The sequence below is a fragment of the Hibiscus syriacus genome, unplaced genomic scaffold (genome assembly GCF_006381635.1).
Source record: "Hibiscus syriacus cultivar Baekdansim isolate YM2019G1 unplaced genomic scaffold, ASM638163v2 tig00116937_pilon, whole genome shotgun sequence".
Taxonomy (NCBI): domain Eukaryota; kingdom Viridiplantae; phylum Streptophyta; class Magnoliopsida; order Malvales; family Malvaceae; genus Hibiscus; species Hibiscus syriacus.
The window spans coordinates 1423070-1444875 of record NW_024063475.1 but is presented as its reverse complement, the minus strand read 5'-3'; the positions used below and the strand labels follow the sequence as shown (position 1 = coordinate 1444875).

Here is a 21806-nt window from a genome sequence, read left to right as displayed (position 1 = left end):
AATAAAATAAAAAAATATGAATAAATCAAAGAAAACAAAAAGAAAACTTTTTCAAAGAAATGTTAAGGCGAAAAAAGGTTAAGGATTAGAAGCAATAAAATAAAATAATACGAGAAAAAAAATAATGACGATAAAACAAAATAAAATAAAACTTAGGATCTAATTGAAACAAATTGGACTTAAGGGATTTTAAAACAATGTACTGCAACAGAAAGGATAAAAGGTTTAGGGCCAATTCACAAAGTATGAAAAAATAAACACGGGTTAAATTAAACAAATTGGAAATTAGGAGGCTAATTTACAACTGGTGACTGAATTGTAAAGCGATTCAAAATACCAGGGACGGCGGAAAGGATTTGACAATCCTGTATTTGCACTTTGGTTCTTCGTATATAAATACCAAAACCAGCCTATTTTTCCCTCATTCTCACCATTTCTCTAAAACTCTCCTCTCTTAAACGAGAGAAAGCTCTCGGTTCCTATCCCTTGGCGATTTCTGGCCACCGTTTGGTGGCCCACTCAGCCGCACCACCTTCGCTCCGGCTGCCGCAAGCGGCAGCCGAGAAACCCACACTCACCTAGAAGCTTCCTATCGTCACCCCAAAGCCGAATCTGTCCTCAAAACCGCCAAAGAGCCACTAGATCGGAGTAAATCTAAGGCGAAAGGCTTTACCTTTTCGTCGTTATTTCACCTTTTCACAGTGACTGCTGGTTTTTCCTTTTGTATTGCTTGCTGTATAGGTTTTCTTGGATTTTTCTGTTTCGTCTGTGTGGGTAGTGACCGATGGTTCTGTTATTTGTTGTTTCGGCTTTGCGTCTTTTGGTACTGAAATGTTTTGTTTTGTTTTCTTTGTTGGCTCTCGATGATGGTACTATCTGGTTTCTTGTTGATGCGTGTTGTTCTCGGTGATACTTGATGCTCCGGGGTCCCCTGTACTGTATTGGTCGTGGGTTTTTATAACCCCCCACCGGTCGTTGGTCTGTTCTGAAATACGGGGCTCTCGTGGCCGTTGAGGCCGGACACCCCGGGATGGGTCAGTCCCGGGAATCTCGGCCGGAAAATCTGACCGTTTGAGTGACGTGCTTGACTCCTCGAATCCCTTGTGCGGCGCCTGTTGACATGCGTGCCTAGGGTTTTCAGACCATAAACCTTTGCTGGGCTAATTAAGGCCCGTTCTAACTTGTTTGGACCTTGTTTTGGACCTGAAAAAAAAACCAAAATAAGTTAAAAAATGAAAAATAATAATAATAATAATAATAATAATATATATATACATAAATATTTTCAAAAACATATAATATATAAATTTTCAAAATGTTTTTTTAAACTATATAATATACGAATGTTTTCAACATGTTTTCAAAAATATTATATAAGTTTTCAAAAAACATTTTAAAAACTATATAATATATAAATGTTTTCAAAAATATTTTCAAAACTATAATATATGTGTTTTCAAAAATGTTTTCAAAAATTATATATATATAAGTTTTCAAAATGATTTTAAAAATTATATATTATATATATTTTTAAAATGTTTTTTTAAAAACTATACATTATATAGTTTTAAAAACTATTAAAAACTATATATTATATACGTAGTTTTAAAATATGTATATATATATATATAAATATGTATGTACATATAAAGGAAAAATATGTCGACGAAAATTAGTGTCTACAGCTGCCCCTCTTTGTCCCTTTTCGTGGAATGAAAAATATGACAAAGATAAAAAGACACAAATTTTCGTTCGGTAGAGTTGAAAAATAACTCCCTGTTAAATTGAGTTGCAGATGGCTCCTCCGTTGCGAAGTCGAGTCCACCTTGAAATGATATGGAATTGAAGCCGTAGTTCGGAATTTGAATCGGAACGTGACTTCTCGTTGCCAAATTGTAGTCAACCTCGGTCTTCTTCTCGGATTAAAGACCTTGGTTAAAATTCGACTGGAAAGTAGTTCCTTGATTCCACCATGTGATTGCTAGGCCCTTGAGCTGAATAAAACCGAACTCGAAAGGTCCTCGTCGACATATGGCTTTTCTCGGCTTAAACTATGCTGCCGAAAAACAGTTTCTTGTCACTAAGGCACGGTTAACCAGGTCTTCTTCTCGACTTGAAAACCTTGATTGCAGCCGGACAGTAGTGTGATTGAGGTATCATCGAGCTGAATAGAGTCGAACTCGACAATTTTATTGACAAATAGCCCTTCTTGCCTTGAGCTATGTTGTAAATGATAGGACCTCGAAGTTGAGTGTAATCGAACCCAGGGGTCTTTGGCAGATAGCCCTTCTCGACTTAAGCTATGCTGCAAATGATATGCCTTAGAGCTGAGCGTAGTCGAACTCGAAGGTTTTTGGTTGGCAGACAACCCTTCTCGACTTCAGGTATGCTGCAAATGATGTGCCCTCGAAGCTGAGTGTAATCGAACTCGGGGGTCTTTGGCAGATAGCCCTTCTCGACTTAAGCTATGCTGGAAATGATGTGCCGTTGAGCTGAACGTAGTCGAACTCAAAGGTCTTTGGTTGGCAGACAACCCTTCTCGACTTCAGGTATGCTGCAAATGATGTGCCCTCGAAGCTGAGTGTAATTGAACTCGGGGGTCTTTGGCAGATAGCCCTTCTCGACTTAAGCTATGCTGGAAATGATGTGTCGTTGAGCTGAGCGTAGTCGAACTCGAAGGTCTTTTGGTCACAGATAACCCTTCTAGCCTTGAGTTATGTTGTAAATGATGTGCCCTCGAAGCTGAGTGTAATCGAACTCGGGGGTCTTTGGCAGATAGCCCTTCTCGACTTAAGCTATACTGCAAATGATGTGCCGTTGAGCTGAGCGTAATCGAACTCAAAGGTCTTTGGTTGGCAGACAACCCTTCTAGATTCAAGTTGTGCTGCAAATGATATGCCTTGGAGCTGAGCGTAGTCGAACTCAAAGATCTTTTGGTCACAGATAACCCTTCTAGCCTTGAGTTATGCTGTAAATGATGTGCCCTCGAAGCTGAGTGTAATCGAACTCGGGGGTCTTTAGCAGATAGCCCTTCTCGACTTAGGCTATACTGCAAATGATGTGTCGTTGAGCTGAGCGTAATCGAACTCAAAGGTCTTTGGTTGGCAGACAACCCTTCTAGATTCAAGTTGTGCTGCAAATGATATGCCTTGGAGCTGAGCGTAGTCGAACTCGAAGGTCTTTTGGTCACAGATAACCCTTCTAGCCTTGAGTTATGCTGTAAATGATATGCCCTCGAAGCTGAGTGTAATCGAACTCGGGGGTCTTTGGCAGATAGCCCTTCTCGACTTAAGCTATACTGCAAATGATGTGCCGTTGAGCTGAGTGTAATCGAACTCAAAGGTCTTTGGTTGGCAGACAACCCTTCTAGATTCAAGTTGTGCTGCAAATGATATGCCTTGGAGCTGAGCGTAGTCGAACTCGAAGGTCTTTGGTTGGCAGATAACCCTTCTCGACTTAAGTTATGCTGCAAATGATGTGTTTAAAAAAATGGCTTCCCTTAACGGGTCGAAGACGGTCATGATTCTTCAGGTGGTTCCCCTAAGCTGGTCTGGGAAAACCAACTGATAAATTCTGACAGCCGGATATCTTCCGTCGTGGAATTGAAATCTGGCTTGAAAGTGTTAACTGAAAACATGTTGCTCATGGTGAGTTTGAGCCGAACTAGATTTGATCTGACTTGGTTCTCGAACCTATTTGAAATTGATTACGAGATCTGTAGATATGTCAAGTCGGTTGAGGTGGAGCTTCTTGCTGCTGAGTTATACCATCGTTCTTTAAAGGTGCTTGCAAGTCGAGTAACCTTCATCCTGAAGTCGAAGCTTGACTCTGAAAGCTGCAAAATTATGAATGTGATGCACCTAAGTATGTCTAAGATGCATGCAACATGAATGAATTATGTGTTATTCCTTGGATGGAGTCTCGTGCTTTGTCTGCCAATCTGGTCCTTGGAATCGATCGTGCCCCATTCCCTTTTCCGGGCTTTGGCTTTACAGACCTTTCATATCCGAGACTATCCTGTTTGAAAATGTTTTTCTCATTTTTTCTTGTTTTAGGAGGGAAAATGATGAAAATTCTGTAAAATATTGTTCGTAATTGAATCAAATTGTAAACATGAGTTCAAAGTATATCAAAGGAATCAATAGCACTTTTTATGATTTCAAAGTTACAGGTCTTTGACAAATGTTCAAAGGGATGAGTTGGCTTTAGGTTGGCCTCCTATTTTCTAAGGTTCTGGCAAAAAGAAAAAAAAATGTCATTTTTCTTGGTCATTGAACATGTTTTGACATTTTGGTTAGATGCGGACAAAATGACGCAACTAGCATTATCAACTACTAGGCCTTCTATTTCGGTTCTCCGAAATCTTTCATTTGTTCAAGTTTTGTAGGCTCCTCTAACAAAGGTAGTGTAGAAATATCGGTCTAAAAATGAAATTCTTGAGTGCTCGTGTGTAGTTGACTATAACAGGTGTTCCTTAACTCCCTTAGTCCATTTTACCGAAAATTTCTTGCTTAGATAAATTTGATTTAACTTATCATTATCTGGCTAGCTGAATCCATAAAGCTGGGGCATTTAACCAATTGCTTTAGAGGGACAGCTTAATATTATAATCACTCTTATCAAGTTAACTGAAGGGTTCATCTCATCACAGCATCTTCGGCCTGACAAGAGCAGTGGAGCAAACACCGAATTGCCAAGTGTCCGAGCAATGTCATGGTTTGAACGTAATCTACTCATAAGGCCAGGGCTTTCAAGTTTCATCTATAACCAATTGCCTTAGTGGAATAGCTCAGCTTTACAGATTTAATTTCTTAAGATTGTCAAGAAGAACCTGTTATAGCCTAGGTATTTGTTGAAAGTCAAAAATTTCATCTTTAGAGTTCAATTTTCAAGCAACTGACCTAAACTAGATTCACTTACTCGACTATTCCATCTGTGAAGATCATTATCATCACTGAACGTCTTAAATAAAAAGTATAGTAATCGTCATATGCAAACGATGCCCCATGTTGTCCGCACCTTATGAAAGGAAAATGTTATATTGGTTAATTGCAAGAGTAGGGTATGGTGTTTGAGAGTATATTCTGGGTAAGGTCAAAGTCCTTGTTTTTAAATCATGTTACTTCATCAAAGATCTATAACTTTGAACCATTTACAGAGTTTCTTAATTCAAATGATATGTAAAGAATTGCAAATTTGCAAATATGATCCATTGCTTAACATCTTTTAAAGTAACATAAATTTGATTAAAATGTTCTTACAAAAACTTGAGAAAAAATGGAAGAAAAACAAAGTCAAACAGAATGCCTCAAATGATGAAATGATATTCCTCACTTGGATGCCCCCAAGTTGTTGAAGTCGATCCAGTTCTGGTTACGCATCTTTTGTACGACCCTCTTGAATGCGTAACAGTTCTCAATTGTGTGCCCTGGGACTCCGTCGTGATATTCACAATACGCATTCTCATCATACCACTTGGGGTATGGGGGCTTCATGGGTTCTACTGGATATGGTGACACCACATGGGTGTCAAGAAGTTGCTGGTAAAGCTCTTTGTAGGTCATGGGAATAGGGTCGAAATGTTCCCTTTCCCTCCTGGAATCTTGTTTAGAAGTACCTAACGGTACAGCTGCAGTTGATTTTGGGCTGGAGATTGTAACACCTTTGCTGGAGTGTTTGATGTTGTTAACCTCTCCATCCCTCTCCCTCATAGGAGGCTTCTTACTGGCTTCCCCATCCTTAATCTTGCCTTGCTTTATGGCCGACTCAATCATTTCTCCAGCCATAACCAAGTCTGAAAAGCTTCCTGATGTGATCGCCACCAGATGCCCGAAGTATGAAGCCTTCAGAGTCTGCACGAAAAGTTTCCGGGTTTCCTTTTCATCTAACGGTGGATGAACTTGCACAGCCAAGTCCCTCCATTTTTGTGCGTACTGCCTGAAACTCTCGTTATGCTTCTTTTCCATGTTTTGTAGCATAACTCGATCTGGCCTTATGTCATTGTTATGCTTGTATTGTTCCAGAAATGACTTGGCCAGGTCCTTCCAGGTCTTGATATTTGATCGGCTTAGCTGGTTGTACCACCGAATGGCTGAGCCCGACAGACTATCCTGAAAGCAGTGGATCAGGAGTTGGTCGTTTTCTCCATATCCTGTCATCTTTCGGCAGAACATGGTGATGTGAGCGGATGGGCAACTATTCCCGTCAAACTTCTCGAACTCCGGGGACTTAAATTTCGGGGGAAGAACCAAGTCCGGGACTAGACTAAGTTCCGTTGCATCGATTTCATGGTAGTCACGGTCTCCTTTGACTATATTCATTTGGTCCTCCAATTGTTTGATTTTTTTCTCCATCTTCTTCGCTTTGTCCTCTTCGTCCAAATCCGGTACATGGTAATAACCCGGATTGTTCTTAGGGTTAAATACAGAGGACGAGGGCTTTGCTTTTGCCGCAGATGAGTCCCCTCGAAGTTCTGGTAAGATTTCAGGTGAGATAACCACTTGTGGGGTAGGTTGTATAGTTACCCCTTCCGATGAACCTGCCCCAGGCACACTGGTCTGTTGTAGGCCAATTAACTTGGCAACGATCTGATCAACCAAGGACTCTTGGTTCTTTGTGATTGTTTCTAGAGTATTTCGACTGTTCTGGTTTATCTTATCTTCTAGCTCTTTCTGTAGTTTCAACATATTCTCCTCAATTTGTGTAATTCTGGCTTCCATCCTCTTCTTCTTCAAACGAGTGTTATGCGGATGAGGTGTGTCCAATGCTTGAGGCGGTGTATCCAGAATTTGCTCCCTTTGATGAGACATGTTTATGTTAGTTAATGTGAATGCAGAGAAAATAACAAAATGCAAAGAAAATAAAAAAAATGCAAAATGTCTAAATATATGATGCATGAAATGATCGAGGCATAAATCCAAAAAATGTATTTGTTATTAAAAATAATCCTTATTGGGGACAAAAGTGTTTTATCTTTTAAGAGAAAAGAATATTCTGACAACTTCTGACATGTTGACTAGTCTTCTGCCTTCGTCTGTCACCGGTTGGATAACCTGTCGAACCGCTCCGACTTATGCAGATGATGAGTTGTTTGCCCCCAAAAAGAGTCTCGAAGGACTGCACCTCCAGCTTCCACTCTCTGTCGAGTCTGTTCCCTAACAACAACACCATTGGAGCCATATATCGAAATTTTCTTCTTGAATTCGTCAGCAATGACATTCAGCTCAGCTAGGGTTTCGCCGTCTTGTTCTCGTAGTTTTTGAAAGGAGCGTCCGGGTTTGTAACCTTTTCCTCGTTTTGCTCTGCAACCTTTGGCAGTCAATTCTTCAAAGATGGACTTTCATTGTGCTTGATGTAGACCCGGTTCATTGAGTCCTTTATAATGCACCAGAGTGATATACTCTTCAATTGTGGGGACCACATAGTCGTCCTGTAGACTGTCCTCTGCATTTTCATCTCTTGTATTACAACCCTTTTGTCCATTAATGTTGATTATTCATGTTTAACAAACACATTTTTGGTGGATCAACACCTCGTTTTAAATGATGCGAATGATGAAAACAAAATAAAAGAAAACAAAAAATAAAAAGAGTTAGTGAGGTAAATCAAAACAATAATAAAAATGAAAAAAATCCTACCCCACATGATATCTACCTCACATGCTTTAATTTCTACCCGGACATGATCTCTATCACGCATGCTAATTTCAAACAAATCCTAACCGCATATTTGTCTAGTTCGCATGCTTTTGAGCAGAAAATAAAGTAGGAAATAAAATAGCCTAAGGTTTGGAATGAGGTTTTGGGGTGGGCTCTAATTCCCTGCACTCTCCCGGTTTAGGTTCTAAAAAATGGTACTCGAGTTCTCATTGCCGGTGCCCCCTTAGGCTTGCCAGACCCTTAGTCCTAAGCCCATTACAAGCTTATGTAGACTAAGTTAAACTCGAGAGGAAACATTCCCTTATGCCCATACGGAGAATAAATTCACACGAAGGCATAAGGTATATGAATCCCGAAGGTTACTTGCTAGGCCCATACGGTGAATAAATTCACACGAAGGCGTCGCTTTCGCCCCCACTTAAAAGGGTTCGGAGCTCGGGTATAGAGCCTGAGATAGAAACTTTTCAGAAATCTGAAATCATTGAAAAAATGTTAGTACAACTATTTATTTGAAAAATAATCAAAGGTAAATAATCGGAACCGAATAAATAAATTAAAATTTAAACTTACAATTTTCGCATAAAAAGACAACCAGAAATTAATTCTGGCCTGACTCACTTACCGGTCCCCAGCGGAGTCGCCAAGCTGTCGCAACCGTCTTTCGGTTGGGCCCCGGAATTGGGCTTCGACGTGAAAAATGGATTGGGAGTCGCCACCGACCACTTTAAAATGAATTTAGGTGGGTCGGACACCATCTTACCTGATCTACATTGTACCAGAAACGTGTTGGGTTCGGGAGTCGATTACGGTCAAGGAAGGATTAGCACCCTTGAATCGCCCTTTCGGTACCAATTAATTTATCGGTTGTCTTTAAATGCAAAAATTAAAATTTTAAATTGTAATTTAAAAATCCGATTCGAGTTACTTACCTTTGATCGGTTATAAAATCTTATAAAAAACATCGAACATGTTAGATAAGAAAAATGATAATAATAGCGACGATAAATAAAAATATAAAATAAAATAAACAAATAAATAAATAAATAGATCAAGAGTAAATAAAATAATAAAATAACAAATTAAAAAAATGAAAAATAAAAGTTGCAAAAAAAAAGGAAAAATATGGTACATAAAAAGGAATAAAATAAAAAAATACGAATAAATCAAAGAAAACAAAAAGAAAACTTTTTCAAAGAAATGTTAAGGCGAAAAAAGGTTAAGGTTTAGAAGCAATAAAATAAAATAATACGAGAAAAAAAATAATGACGATAAAACAAAATAAAATAAAACTTAGGATCTAATTGAAACAAATTGGACTTAAGGGATTTTAAAACAATGTACTGCAACAGAAAGGATAAAAGGTTTAGGGCCAATTCACAAAGTATGAAAAAATAAACACGGGTTAAATTAAACAAATTGGAAATTAGGAGGCTAATTTACAACTGGTGACTGAATTGTAAAGCGATTCAAAATACCAGGGACGGCGGAAAGGATTTGACAATCCTGTATTTGCACTTTGGTCCTTCGTATATAAATACCAAAACCAGCCTATTTTTCCCTCATTCTCACCATTTCTCTAAAACTCTCCTCTCTTAAACGAGAGAAAGCTCTCGGTTCCTATCCCTTGGCGATTTCCGGCCACTGTTTGGTGGCCCACTCAGCCGCACCACCTTCGCTCCGGCTACCGCAAGCGGCAGCCGAGAAACCCACACTCACCTAGAAGCTTCCTATCGTCACCCCAAAGCCGAATCTGTCCTCAAAACCGCCAAAGAGCCACTAGATCAGAGTAAATCTAAGGCGAAAGGCTTTACCTTTTCGTCGTTATTTCACCGTTTCACAGTGACTGCTGGTTTTTCCTTTTGTATTGCTTGCTGTATAGGTTTTCTTGGATTTTTCTGTTTCGTCTGTGTGGGTAGTGACCGATGGTTCTGTTATTTGTTGTTTCGGCTTTGCGTCTTTTGGTACTGAAATGTTTTGTTTTGTTTTCTTTGTTGGCTCTCGATGATGGTACTATCTGGTTTCTTGTTGATGCGTGTTGTTCTCGGTGATACTTGATGCTCCGGGGTCCCCTGTACTGTATTGGTCGTGGGTTTTTATAACCCCCCACCGATCGTTGGTCTGTTCTGAAATACGGGGCTCTCGTGGCCGTTGAGGCCGGACACCCCGGGATGGGTCAGTCCCGGGAATCTCGGCCGGAAAATCTAACCGTTTGAGTGACGTGCTTGACTCCTCGAATCCCTTGTGCAGCGCCTGTTGACATGCGTGCCTAGGGTTTTCAGACCATAAACCTTTGTTGGGCTAATTAAGGCCCGTTCTAACTTGTTTGGACCTTGTTTTGGACCTGAAACAAAACCAAAATAAGTTAAAAAATGAAAATAATAATAATAATAATAATAATAATAATAATATATATACATAAATATTTTCAAAAACATATAATATATAAATTTTCAAAATATTTTTTTAAACTATATAATATACGAATGTTTTCAACATGTTTTCAAAAATATTATATAAGTTTTCAAAAATCGTTTTAAAAACTATATAATATAAATGTTTTCAAAAATATTTTCAAACTATAATATATGTTTTCAAAATGTTTTCAAAAATTATATATATATAAGTTTTCAAAATGATTTTAAAAATTATATTATATATATTTTTAAAATGTTTTTTTAAAAACTATACATTATATAGTTTTAAAAACTATTAAAAACTATATATTATATACGTAGTTTTAAAATATGTATATATATATATATATATATATATATATATATATATATATAAATATGTATGTACATATAAAGGAAAAATATGTCGACGAAAATTAGTGTCTACAGGTGGCTTGGGCTACGGGACCTTGTTGAATGGAATAAAGCTGGTGTGATTCATCACATCCATGTTCTGGTTGTTAAGGATGGCTCTCTTTGGGTTAGATGGACGAACGAGTATGTGCTGAAGGGCAGGTCAGTTATGGAATTTATGCCCACTTCTGCTTGCAGTTGGTTCTGGAAGAAATTGCTGAAGCTAAGGGATGAGGCCGCGTAATTTGCGGATGCTGTTCAGGATGCTGGGTTGGGTTTGGAAAAGCCGAAGAGGTCTGGAAGGTGATCCGAGTGAAGCGCGAGAAGGTCCCTTGGGCGAGGTTGGTTTGGTTTCCATTGCAGGTTCCCGGTTTGCGGTGAAATTAATGTAATGAGATCTTTAAAAATTAACTCGCATGTTAAATTAATGTAATGAAATTTTATTATTTTATTTTTGGATTCAGGTTTTCGTTCATATTAACCAAAAGTGTTTTCTAATTTTCAAAATAAAATTGAAAATAAAAATTATTTTCTGAAAATAAAAATAGAAAATATTTTTAGAACCAAACAGACCCTAAAATTTCTAGTTTTTTCATTTTCATCTTTGTGTTTGGAAGCAAATTATAATTTTACCCTTACTAATGCATTGAGTGCACTTAATTATGTATTTATATTTTATTTTAATAATTTAATACTAACATCCTTAAGAAATAATTTATTACGTAATAATTTATTTTAATTACTTAAAATAAATAAAATTCATGATTTATATATTAAAATATTAATAATTATTAAATATAAAAATATATTTTATTATAATTATATATTTTATTTGTATTTTTTATATTTTAATTTATAACATAATATCTAGGACGAACATCTTATATTTTCAAACTCACTTTTTTTAATGGTAATCTTAGACATATAAAGTTTAAGGTAAAGTATAGTAATGGTCACTGAACTTTTCTAAAGCTTTCATTTGGGTCCCCTAACTTTTAAAATATTAAGCTTTTACCATGAATGAGATTTAAAAATAAAGTATTCTTTTAATTAGTTAATCAAATAAATCAAGTTCAGTTATTATTATTAAGAATTAAAATATGAAATATTATATTTATATACCTCAAGAGAAATAAATGAGATTTTAATTTCTCCACGAAATAACCGGGAAGGCTATAGGATAGCTAATTAAACCCAAAACCAAAGCAGATTGGTCAAATACAAATATCCCAAGCTTTAGTTAATTTTTTGGCATTTCACATTGGAAGAATTTTGGTGAAGATAGTTTTAGATATACAAAATAAATAGGATGAATTACTTGCTGATTACTATTTTTTAAAACTTATAAATTAAAATTAGTGGGGATCCCGAAATATTTTGTAGGGTGAGTACATGTATGTTAATAACATAACATTTTTAAATAAGGTAGACACAAACAAAATTTCATGATAAACACTATATTATATAAAGTTATTCTACGTTGTTGGTAATTGTGAATCTTTTTAAGTTAATATTGTAAAGAGATGTTGATGATTTTATCAAAGTCATAAATATCTATTAACGATTTTGATGGTCCTTGTTGGCCTGAACGAAACTTGGTTATTATAACAGTGACATATATAAAAATTATCTTTTAGGGTGATCACATATAGGACAAAATCTTTTATACGAGGTGGATACAAAATAAAATTTTAGAATAAACACAATCAATCAAATGAATAATTAATCGAGAAAATTCAAATCTCAAGATGGACACGTATATGTTTTAAAAACAAGTTAAATATGCCTTGATTACAACTATAGACTCATTCTTCCTCTAAAGATGTAAGCTTAATCCAAAATGACAAAATTTAATATATATATATTCTTATCTTTATTGCCCGTCGATGGATTTTATTAATTTTGAAATATATTGCTCTCTTCTGCGTGGGGTACACGTTCACCATCGAGATTCAAAAGGTTGTTCTCTAAGCATAAGGAACCCGAGAACTCGAATGATATAAGTTTTTCTCCCTCTTTTCTTTTTCGATTTAGATTTCCTTTTTTCTTTTCTTCTTTTAATTCTTTGTGAATCCGCTCTCTTCCGTTACAGATTTGGTTGTAGTGAAGTGATGATGGACGATGGAGCTCATGGTGGCTATTAAGGTTGACTTGATTATTGGTTTTGGATATCCAAACTGATTAATTACATGTGTATAATTAATTATTCTAATCTTAATATAAAATATTTAATCTTATTATTTAGTTAAAAATTAAAAACATGAAACAATTTTTTCGGGTATCCATCTTACCTGAAATTATGGCCTGGGTTCGATAAGTGTACTTGTACTATTTTAAAATAATTTTAAATTTCAGATGAAATTCAATATCTTCGAATAGAATAAAAAAAGAAAAATTAACAATCGTTATATCATCAGAAAAGAAATAAAAAGATTATTTTTCATATTAGCATTAAAATAGTACATCATTAATAAAAAAATTAAAATTTTTAATTGTAGAATTAATAACTAATGATATAACCCTTTTAAGAGTAAAATATAATAATGGTCACTGAATTTTTCTAAAGCTTTCATTTAGATCTCTCAACTTTTAAAACTTATAATACAGTCCCCCAACATTTAGTCCATTTGCAATATGGTCCCCGAAGTGACTATTGGGGGACCATATTGCAAACGAACTAAATGTTGGGGGACTGTATTATAAGTTTTAAAAGTTAGGGGACCTAAATGAAAGCTTTAAAAAAATTCAATGACCGTTACTATATTTTACCCTAAATTTTAAACTGCACATTCATACAATACTTATAAAATTCGTTTCATTAGTATTTTTAAAAGTAACTTTTTAAAAATTATACCAAACACTCTTAATTATTTAATTAAACTCAAAGAAAGGTAGAGCAAAACCCTGTTTAGTAGGCAGTCACCTGTTAAAAAATTACATTTTATTAATTTCTTTCCTTCTTTTATCTATTGGCATTTACTACTCTCCCCTACTAAATTCTACTGCTTTTCTGCCCACAATCCCTTCGATTCCTTTCTCTCCATTTCACATTCAGTTTTCTAGTTTAACCCTTTCTCTATCTAATCATGTGACCCTTTTTGTTTCACTTCTTTACTGTTTTCATTCATCTCAGCTCCCTTTCTTCCTCTTCTTCCTTGTTTTCATTTACTCGCATCTTTATATTATTTTCTGGGTTCTTTTCATCTTCGCCAGTAAAAAGGGGGGGGGGAATGAAGTATCTTTACTTTACCTTGTAAAGAGCAAATTTTCTATTGCATTTGTCCTAAGAAAAAATTGTTTCCCTATACCTTTTTTTTTTCTTGGCATGTCTAGCTCAGAAATCAAGATCACAACCTAACGCATTTCAACTTTGACTTACTGTCCTTGTTTTCAATAAACTGTTCCAGTAGGTGAGTAAATTGTTTTTTTTCTTAAAAATATCAGCTCCGAAAAAAATAATTTGTAATATCATTTTTCAGAGTCATCTTTTTCAGCTTTGAAAATAGTTGCATTTTTTTCAGTAGTGCATATATATGTTCCTAAATTTAGGGGTGATTTTCCCAATAAATCATCATTTTTCCTCTTTATTTTTATGTCAGGCATCCTTCCATCTTTATTTCTCAATCTAACACCCTTTGCAAAAAGGAGCTATCCATGCACTGCGCCTTACGTTGATATGACGCAACGTGTAAAATTTGAGTGCTAATTTTGTAAATATTTTTAAAATGATGCTTAATATATAATTAATTTTTGTTATAGTGATTTTTGTGTAAACACATCAATTTTATTTATTTATTTTTTGTGTGTGAAAAAAAATTTCTACATTAAAATTTTAAATATTCTTTTGCAAATTATTTTATAAATCGATAAATTTTTATTTTTGCATGAAATTACACAATACGTATAATCTAGTATAAGAAAATTTTTAGGATAAGTAATTTAAATCATGAATAATTTTATAAAAGTTTTATGACTAATATTTCTTTTACAAAATGATGATAATGATGATAATAAATATTTTATAATTTAAAAAATTATAAATTTCATACATTTTTGAAAAAATTATTTACTTTTAAAATTAATTGTTTAAAAATATAAAAATATTAAAATAATTGATTCTTTAGCTTTACATTCTTTTTATTAAATTTTATTCACTTTTAATTCTTTTTTATTGTATTTTTATTGATTTTTAAATATATGAGTTATAATTCAAATTAATCATTTATTCTGCTATTATTCAAATTAATTAAGAAAAATTATGATAAAATATTTCTAAAAGAAAAGTATAAATACATACATGAAAATCTAAAGATTTTCCTTTCTTTTGTATTACTCTCTAAACTTGTAACAAAATTCAATAAAAATGTAAAATTTAAAAAAAATATCACATATATATTTAAAATATTCTTTCTAATATTAATTTTAAAAAATATTAAATAAATATTAAATTATAATTTTATTAAAAATGAATAAACATTATTAACTATTGTTAAAAAATAATACTTAATGAATAATAATTCATTTGATCCTCAATTGTAATTAAAAGTTTATTTTAATATTTTTTATATTTTAAACAATTAATTTTAAAAATTAATAAATTTTTCAAAAATATATGAAATTTATAATTTTTTAAATTATAAAATATTTCTTATCATCATCATCATTTTGTAAAAGAAATACTAGTTATAAAACTTTTATAAAATTATTCATATTTTAAATTACTTACACTCAAAGTTTTCCTACACTAGATTATACTTATTGTGTAATTTAATGCAAAAATCAAAATTTGTCGAGTTATAAAATAATTATTCTTTTAAAGATTTTAATGTAGAAAGTTTTTTTGCACACACAAAAAAATAAATAAAACAAATTGACGTTTTTATACAAAAATCACTATAACAAAAATTAATTACATATTTAGCATCATCATTTTAAAAAAATTTACGAAACTAGCACCAAATTTTTTTATACCTTCCAACACGTGACATAAGACGCGGCGCATGAGTCGCGACTTTCTACAAAGAGTTTTAGATCATAAAATAAAGATGGAAGGGTATAAGGAAAATAAAGTTTTAATGGGTGATTTATTGAGAAAATCGCCAAATTTAGGCCCCTCTACGTCTTAAAAGTTTCTTTTTTTAATCCACCTGCTCTTCAATACCACATGTTCTGAACTCCCTTTACAGTTCATTCATGCAATAATAAATAACTTTTGATCAAGTCATATTCTTTTCTATTATTATGATATTCATTCAACCACTCCTCAATTCTTGTTTTTGTCAAGTTTTTTAGGCTCATTCGTTGATAAGGGTCCTAGAGGGTACCCTCGGATTCTTCCCTTTTGGGGGTTATGGTCAATTCAAGGTGGTATTTTATGCCAGCCACTTGAATTTCTAGGCTCTTGACTTATCCTTTGAAGGTACCAAACTCTGAACAAACTAGCTTCCATTTCTTCAATATTATACATCTTGAAGTTCTTGTTTTTCTTTGATTTTTGTTGCTAATCCCTTGAAATGTTATGTTTTCAGCCGGATTTTACCTAATAAACATTGAAATGTGGTTTCCATAACTTTGATTAAACATAGACGGTCCACAATTCTTGAAGGTTGTAGTTATAGTTTTCCATGAGCTGCATTATGCTTGGTCTTGAAAACTATGTACTTTGCCTACTTTTCTCCTTTATCTTAGCCTAATTATATGGTAAATGTGATTAAATGACAGTTCATAGTGCTTTTTTGGTGGTTGTTTTACTGATTATCTTATGTTGAATCTTTAAAGCATGTGCAGTATGCTTGAACAAGATAGATTTCTCCATGGTTCTACACTTCTTCTATATCTCTCTCTTGGGTCTTTGCTATTTGGGGTTGCTGTTTCAGAAATTCCATTGGGGGTCAAAACTTTCTGAAGGGGAAAATAATTCATGGGTTTCTTCTAATGGTGATTTTGCAATTGGATTTTATAACTGCCCTGATCAGCCAAAACAGTGGCATTCGTTTCAATTCGAAGTCGATCCTGTCGATAAACAGACAGTGGTTTGAGTTGCCGGAGGTGATGTTACTGTTAGTAACAGTTCCTATTTCCAGCTTCAAGAGAATGGGGAATTGGTTCTTTTGATGGCTTGCAGGGTCACAAGTGTGGACCAGCAAAACAAAACAGTTATCCGTGGCGTTTGCTGTTCTTCGCAACGATGGCAATCTTGTGTTACTGAATGAGAAGAAAGATGTAATTTGGCAGAGCTTCGATAATCTGACAGATACGCTCCTTCCTGTTCAGAGACTTTCTACTTTTAGAACATTAAGAGCTGCCAGTCAAAACTATGTTTCGAGTTTATATAGCCTCTACATGAATGTTTCTGGTCAGCTACAGATGAGGTGGGAAAGCAGTATAACCTATTGGAGTACTGAAAGGCTTTCTAATTTAAATCTCAGTGCCGTTGTCACTTCTGATGGAAGCCTGCAACTTGAGGCCCTAATTCAAGGTCTGTTTGGTCCGTGTTCGGAGAATATCATAATGATACCATGTGGTTTAGATTCCTTCGGCTTGATATTGATGGTAATTTGCGGTTATATTCATGGATGGAGGTTTGCAAACATGGAGATCAGTTTGGCAAGCTGTTGAGAATCAGTGCAACGTCTTTGCAACTTGCTATCAGCAAGGTATCTGCGTATTTAATGAGTCTGGCACCCGTGTTTGCACTTGCCCATTTCATCACACAATGCAGTCAAATTTGAAATGTCTGGTTTCATCTCAGCATGACTGCAACTCGGGATCGGTTATGATCGAGCATGCAAACATGTTTCTTTATGGAATATACCCGGTTCATGATTTTATCTCCCTAACTAGTCTAGACAAATGCAAGAACTTGTGCTTAAGTGACCCAAGTTGCACTGCAGTAACCTTCACGAATGATGGAAGTGTGAAATGCAGGATGATGAGAACGCGGTATGGCAGCGGCTATTCAGATCCGTTTCTTAGTGCGACCTCTTTTGTTAAGAGGTGTTCAGACCCCTTAGCCACTGATCCCATCTTCCCAATGAAGTCACCACCTCATGCACATAAGGAGTCTTATAGTATTTGTATTCCTTGTCTGGTTGGAGTAGCCTCAGGCACTATTTTCGTGTTCATTCTGATTCAGTTGGGAATGGGATTTTATCTTTACAAAAGAAGGAACTCGTACAGGAGACTGGCTTCTTTAGCTTATTTGAGTCCTACTTCCAAATGTTTAATCATGTTATCCTTCACTGAGATCAGGGAGCTTACCGGGAATTTCAGCGAACAACTCGAGCCGAAAGTGTTCAAAGGTGCCTTGCTTGATAAACAACCAGTTGCCGTCAAAGAACTTGAAGCAAGAAAATTCCGAGCCGCTGTATCAAAGGTCAGAAGCATTTATCACAAAGGTCTTGTCAAGCTCGAGGGCTATTGTTGCGAGTTCGATCACAGGTATTTAGTTTATGAATATGCTGAGAATGGCTCTTTAGAGAAATACATAGAAAATTCAACACTGGCTGAGAGACTGACTTGGAGAAAAAGAATGGAGATTAGCTCAAGTGTTGGTAAGGCCACACTTTATTTGCACAGAGTGTAGAGAATTTTTATGCCATGGAAACTTGAAATGCGAAAATGTACTCCTTAATGAGAACTTTGAGGCCAAAGTGAATGAGTTCGGGTTGGGGATGTTTTATGGTGAAGCATCCTCCCATCGGGCTTCGGCGCAGAAAGATGTGGAAGATTTTGGCAAGATGGTTTTGACTTTAGTCAGTGGGGTTAAAGAAGTGGACGATGTTCTTGATTGGGCTTACAAGGAATGAGTGGAAGGTCGTCCGGAGAATGTACTAGATTAAAGACTGAAGGATAAAGATCTTCAATACCGGGTTAGTGACTAAAATGTGAGATTTTAAATTTCAGTGACTAAATTAGATAAATTGAGAAATTCAAAGATTTAATTGAAATATTTGGTATAGGATGAATTAGCAAATGAAGGAAGAAGAAAGGGATAAAGGAGTCATTGAATAAGGAAAATAATTAAATATTATTTGGGGTTATTTTATAATCCATATGGAGCATGTGTAGGAAACAAATGTTTCTAGATAACTCTTCTTCCTTCTTTCTTCTTCTCCACCGTGAAGCAACTCAAACCAAGGTGAGTTTGATTTCTTTTGGTTAATCCTTAAGATTAAAGTATGGTTTTGATTAAGGAAGACTTAGGAAACATGATAAAGATAGAAAGGGTCATAGAAACTCAAAGAGTTGTAAGTTATGGAAGATTAAATGGAAGAAGTGGATAAATGAAATTTTGAATAAAGATGTATAAATGGATTTAGAAGCTGAAATTGACTTGTCATAGGTGTGAATAAGAAGTTATAAGTATTAAATCGAAGTTTGGATTACATGAAAAATTTAGTAAGATTCTTAGTTTTAAGAATTTGAATGAGATATAGGAGATAATAAGGTGCTGGAATGATAGAAGTTACTTAAAATGATTGTAGTTGAGTTGGGTGATATAAAAGAAGTTTTATATAAGGAAAATTAATGAAAAGTAGTGGATTTTTCGGGTGAAAAAGTTTGATCTGGGCAGGATGTATCGGTATATTATGAATGGGTACCGATTCACTAAGACCAATATTGAAGGTGCATAGATACATTAAGGGGTGTATCAATACATGGGAATTTCGAATTGGATTTGGGTACCGATGCACCAGGAGTGTATCGGTACACTCCTAAGGGAAAATAGGAATTTTAGCTGATTAAATTAATTTAAGTTAATAGCATCGAAGTATAAGGTTTATGCTTCTGATAATCATCTTGAAAATTATATTTATGTAGATACAGAACCTAAACGAATTCCGAAAAAAGTGAAGTAAGATTGATCGAGGGAAAGGCAAAGAGACATAGGTGAGTGCATATGCATAGCATGAATATAGTAGTATATTCAGTTCTAGACTTGTGATAAGTCTAGATGTAATATTTTGATACATGATTACATTCCATATTATAATACACGACATGAATTTATATTATATGCATTATGTGACAATGTTCTAAGTGAATATGTATGAAAAATTTACATGATCCATGTGATAAGGTAAGAATTTATATGTCTACGAGATATAAACTACGTGAATTATGAAAGCCCATGTTATGTAGATGAGAACTATAGGTATAGTTGGCATGCCAATAGTAGAGGGTCTACGCGGTCCTTTGGGACAATTCTACGTGGTCCTTTGGGACATATATGTATTCTTTGGAACATGTATGAGGTCTTTTGAGACACCTACTTGATCTTTGGTATATGTATATGATTCTTAAGGAATTTTTATGTGGTTCTTATGGACAAATCTTATATGGCACTACGATGCATTTCTACACGGCCTTTCGGGACAAATTCTACGTGGCACTTCAGTGCAATTTATACGAGTTGTGGTGACAGCATAGTGCACAACCTTACAGTACTCACATACCTCAGGTTCTCATTATTGTGTCATGGGCTAGTGAACTTATTAATACGAATTCATAATGGTTAATTTGATGAGATTATTGGTAAGACACATTGTTATGCAGCTTACATGGATTGCATATATGATTTCATTACACTTTATCTTATTATACCATCATTATTATATTTCATTGTTATTATTATTATGCCTCATTAAGTCGATGACTTAGCATGTGAGTGTTTCACACGTAGGATCAGAGAAGATAAACAAGCAAGGTTAGACAGCTGGGACAACATTACTTCTACAACTACCAGATCAGAAGAAACTTAAATAGTATGTATTATTATGTGATAAATAGATTGACATGTAAACAAAGTCGTTAAATTAAGTATGCATGCTCTGATTGAGTTTAATAATGTTTTAAACGTATTTATGTAAAGGGTAACTTTATAGTGATGAAAGCTTAAACTTTTATGAATTTTATATAAATTGAGCTAAAGTTACTGTAGCAGTGCATCGGTACATTGTAGCAGTGCATCGATACACAATTTATATTCGATGTTTTTGTGCATCGGTACAATGTAGCAATGCATCGGTATACTGTAATACTATTCATCGCTGTTTATGGTACTATTCATATAATATAGTACTATTCATAAAAATATTTTTACCTTAAATTTGTTATAATAAAACATAATTCAATAGTATATTATTGTATTTTCTTAATATAAGTTTAAATATTTTATTATTTTGTAAGAATATTATTTTAAAAAGTCAATGTGATATCTCGGACTCGTATTTGGGTCGGGTACGGATTGGGGTATTACAGAAGTGGATTCCGATGAACTGGAATGAGCATTGCGAATTGCGTTTTGGTGCCTTCAAACGGATGAATGGGTGAAACCTTTAATGGGAGAGGTAGTTACGTTGTTGGAAGGCACCCTTCCTGTTGATCTTCCTCCACCACCGTTTAGACGTCTGATATCATCGAGGGAAGTCGAAGACTCATCAGGGTCGGGCTCAGAGTCATCAGGATCTGGCTCATAGTCATAGAACGTTAGTCATTTGCATCGATTCTCGCTTTTCGATCTCGTATAGCTAGGACTAACATTCTCAACAATGATATTGAGGCTTTGATCCAGAGGGCATATTTCCATTTTCCCTCTACTAATGCTAGTGAAAAGCAGCTTTTTCTCTTGTCCAAGCGTGGCGCCTAAAAAACGGCTAATATACGGCGTGACCGGTTAAACAAGTGATCGGTTAAAATTTAGACCGATTATGTTATATTATTTAACCGAAAATATTATAAAGTACAATAACATATTAGGTAGCACTTATATAATGTAATAGGTAGAACTTATATTGACCTATTTTATAAGTAAACCGGTATATTTATACCGATAACATTGTAAATTTACCTATTACATTATAATATGTTGAAAGTGTCCATAATTTTTATGAAAAGGATCGATACTTTTTTTAAAGTTATGTAATTTATGTTTCAATTTTTTTAATAGTGTTTCATGTTTTCCACCTACAATATTAATTTAATAATTTCATTTGCACAAAAAATTATTTGATTGTTTTGATATTTTATAAAATAATATTTAGAATTTAAATTTAACAATATTAACCAAATATAATAATAAATATGTAATATATATGTTTATTGTTTTTAATTTAATGATAATATATACCGTAACATAAAAAATAAATCATTAGACGTCTATAATTACTAAATTAATATCTTAAAACTCAGTCAAAATATAACCTTAAATTAATGTTTTCCACACTGAAAAAAGTATGGACACTTTTATAAAAATGATAGATATTTTACAATATAAGCACTACCTATTACATTATATAAACGCTACCTATTATATTATATAAGCGCTACCTATTACATC

At 34.3% G+C, this 21806-nt stretch overlaps 1 pseudogene; it reads left to right on the top strand.

Moving 5' to 3' along the window:
* Positions 1-16066: 16066 nt before the first annotated feature.
* LOC120188008 lies at positions 16067-18306 on the top strand (annotated as a pseudogene).
* Positions 18307-21806: the final 3500 nt, after the last annotated feature.